The sequence below is a fragment of the Pteropus alecto genome, unplaced genomic scaffold (assembly GCF_000325575.1).
Source record: "Pteropus alecto unplaced genomic scaffold, ASM32557v1 scaffold260, whole genome shotgun sequence".
Taxonomy (NCBI): Eukaryota; Metazoa; Chordata; class Mammalia; order Chiroptera; family Pteropodidae; genus Pteropus; species Pteropus alecto.
The window spans coordinates 581,059-585,109 of NW_006429595.1; positions in this window are offsets into that span (position 1 = coordinate 581,059).

Below are 4,051 nucleotides of genomic sequence, written 5' to 3' on the forward strand. Positions count from 1 at the left end.
TCTGAAGCCCCGTGTGTCCCCCACAGAAGAAGTGGAGTCTGTGCATGAAGATATCCTATTCTCTCCCATGCTTGTGGCCTGGCTCCCTCAGTGTCTCCACCCTTGCCTTCCTCCTGGGACAGTTTCCCTGCCAGGACTTTTTTCCTTGCCCGAGGAGCCAGATAACTGACCCCAAAGAAAAGGGGTGATTGCTAAGGAGGAGGGCAGTGAGACTCTGATACAAAAACTGGATGAATCTTTTTTGTTTTGTTTTGTTTTTTTTTAAGGCTTGGTTTGGGGTGGGGGTATGGCAGGTGATGGACAGGAAAGCTAAGAATCAAGGAACCACTGAGAACTGGTGGGGCATGGGGAGGGGAGGCATGAAAGGTTTCAGTGTGGAGACAGGGGCCTGAGGCAGACAGCAGGAGCAGAGGGGCTCAGCGGGTCACTGTAGGGCCTACCACATGGCCCTGAGAACAAACATCAATGGAAGCCAGGTCTGTGGAGTCATGAGGGCTGTGCCAGGCCCTGGAGAGCTTGCAGCCTGCAGAGGCTGGTATGAAAACTGGGTGGGATCGGGAAGAGGCGTGAGCCTCTGGATATCGTCGATCCAGTCAGCGAAGTAGGTGACGTTGGTGAAGACACTGGGGTAGATGGGGTGCCGGCAGTCCAAGCCCCAGCTGGCCAACCCCACCAGAACCCAGGAACTGAGGAGGTCACAGACGAGGGGACCCCCAGAATCACCCTAAGAAAGAGAAGAGAGTTAGTGGACAACAGAGTCGGAGACATTAGGTGGCCAGGTGGGACTTGTGAGTCTCCACTGTCCAGGTCACACTTGCATAGTCCTCTGTGAAAGTCCAAACACCAACCACCCAATGCGGACCCCATCCAAGTCACCCTGGTAGACACTGGTTCCACACTTCAAAGAGCTTCTGACTGACTCTCAGGAAGATCATGGATCTAAATCTATCAACAGGGGGACTCCACCTTCTGTCCCTGCCCCAGGAAGGGCTAGTGGCCCAGGATAAGACACTGCCAAAGGGGACAGGTGTATGGACAGGGCCCAAGATGGCCAGCCTGTGAGTGGAGCCTGGTCAGCCGAAGCCTCCACAGATCCCCAACTCCTGCCACACCCTGAACTATAGCAGCTTTTCACCACCTGGGCCCTCTTTTGTTTTCATTCACTTAGGCCTTTGGTTTTCTCTCAACTTCAGAAAATTCCCAGGTCCAGGCCTGGTAGAGGCAACTTGCATTGCTGGGGGATAGAGTGGGGGTCCCCAGAAAGCTGCTGGGGTTACGGGAGTCCTGAGATGCTCTCAGGGCAGGACCTCCGAGTTGGAAGTTCTTTCAGAAAATTCCCAGGTCCAGGCCTGGCAGAGGCAACTTGCATTGCTGGGGGAGAGGGTGGGGGTCCCCAGAAAGCTGCTGGGGGTTACTGGAGTCCTGAAATGCTCTCAGGGCAGGACCTCCGAGTTGGAAGTTCTCTCACTTTCCTGGCCAAAGGGAGGCTCTCGTCCTTGGTGGTTGGGGGAACAGTAGCCACAGTTGCCCTGGTCCACTCTTCCACCTACCCATCCAACCTGCAGTGGAGCATTGAAGACGGCCTCTGGTCTTGGGATCACAGAGTTGAAAAGACAAGGACCCCGCCTTCAAGGCGCTTTTGTAAACAAGCTAAGAAGCCTGCCGTGATCAGATATGAAACGTGGAAACAAGCCATGGAAGGGATAGGGACAGGGACACAGAGGGTATCTCAATCAGTGATGGCATTGGGCTCTTCTGAGCTGAGACTCCAAACGGGAAGCAACCCACTTTTCTGACTCAGGAGCAGATGGAGCAATCAGAAGAAACGGAGAAGGAGAGGACTCGCCAGATGGATGGGAGAAAGAACAGTGAGGCCATGTGGAGGGTGAGGGGGGCAGATACGACATGGGTACGGGGCCTTATGGCAGGAGTTTGGGTTTGCCCAGTGTAGAGCTTTAGGTGTCAGGGGCAGTGGGTGGGGAGTTGGGAGTAACCTGACCAGTCTAAGTGGATCTCTCAGGAGTGCTGTTCATAACAAATAGAGCTGAACTCGTTAAAGAGAAGAGACCAGCCAGGAGGTGGCCAAAGGTGAGAGAAGAGAGATTATTGATGGGGAGGAGCCAGGGTGCTGAGAAACCGTCAGATTTGGGATAATATTTTTATGAAAGAGCCAACGGGACCTGTCAAATCAGAACCTTCCTCACGAACAAGGGAGAAGGTGCAGAGAGAGAAGGGAGCAGGCTGAGCACAAAGCCCTGGGATCTCCAGCATTTAGAGGCAGGAGGGGACCAGGAGCAGAGTGCGTAACTGGCAAGTCTTGAGGCCCAGGAAACAGGAGCGAGACCAGCTGAGGGGCCCAGTGAAAGAGGGCTCAGGACCACCTTCCTCTGGCAAGACTGACGCTGGTAGAGATGCTGGCCACATGGCTTTGGTGGCATGGTGGACACATTTGGGTGGAGTGGGTTAAAGAGACTTGGTGCTATTGGGAGGAGTCTTTGGGGAAGGGAGGTAGAGAAACTGGGCAGTAGTGAGATGGAGAATGATGCCCTGAGTTTACACAGGAGTCGTGAAAGGAAGGGACAGAAGACAGGAACCAGGAGAGCCTCTGAGTGACCAGTGCTCCAGGAGGGGCCAACTGGACCTGAGGCTCAGGAGAGATGGAGGAAGAAGGGTGGGGAATGCAGGGTTTGGAATTTGAGTAGGCGTTAGTCTGACTGCTTCAGTGTTCTCAGTGAAATAAGAAGTAAGCTCCCTAGACGGCAGGGCTGGGGAAGGGCGGCTAGAAGGGCTGGCCAAAAAAATGGACCCCAAAGATGTACATTCTCATCCCTATGACTATGTTACCTTACATGGCAAAGAGACATTGCAGAAGTGGTTGAATTGAAGATCTTAAAATTAGATTATCCTGCATTACCTGGGTGGGTCCCCATGAGGAAAGAGAGATGCAGGAAGTCAGAGTCAGAGAAGGTGATGTGATGACAAAGCAGAGGCTAGAGTGATGCATTTGAAAATTAAGGAAAGGGCCATGAGCCAAGGAATGCAGGCAACCTCTAGGAGTTGGGAGAAGCTGGGAAAAAGAAACAGCCTCGCCTAGAACCTCAGAAGGAACCATCACTGCACACACCTTGATTTTAGACTTTGGACCTCCAGAAATTTAAGATAATAAATTTCTGTTGTTTTAGCCACCCAGTTTGAGGTGATTTTTCACAGCAGCCCCAAGAAACTCAAACATGGGGTCTTCCTGGAGAGCAAGACTGCACCATCATTGCCTCAGCTCTGCCCCTTGGTGGTCCCCACCTGACGTGCCCTTCGCCCTTCCCATAGTGTACCCAATCCCAGCTGTTTGAGGGCAAGGGAAGGCCTGGTCCCTGTCCAGGGCGGTGGTTCCTGTCCACTCCAGACCTCAGCAATTCAGGCAGACGAGCCATGTGGTTGCCAAAATCACACGGGATTCTGGGCTAGTCTAGGGGAGACGAGAAAAGCTGCATCAGCCTCCTGGCCCTAGGGGAGCTCTCAGAAGGCAGAGGAAACATCAATACTGAGGGATCCTGTGCCAAGTGAGCTGTGGTTTGCACTACTGTAGAGACGGAGCAGACCATGTGTGTGCATGTCTGGCGAGGCCAGAGCAGTGACTTCTACCTTAGGTGACGGGTGAACAACAGACCCTAAGGATGGATCTAAGACCCTAAGATGAGTACAATTCAGTGGGAGGCAGCCCAGGTCAGGAAAATGACAGCTAGCACTTGTTAAGCACCTACTAAATGCCAGGCACCCTGCTAAATTTTCTACAGGAACCTTATAAAGTGGAGGCTGTTAGCAACCCCATTTCATGAGGAGGCATAAGGAAGATCACGGTGCCAGTAAATGACAGATGGAAAACTAGAACCATGTCTGTCCTTCCCCTCAGTCTGAGAGCACTGAGTCACCCTATGGCCCCGTCTCTCCGCAGATCTGTTGGGTGCCCCATGTAGAGGGAAGGGCACTGCAAGGGAGAGACGAGAGCCCCAGGGTGGAGGGTAGGGGCCAGAGCAGGCGTCCTAGCAGAAGATGA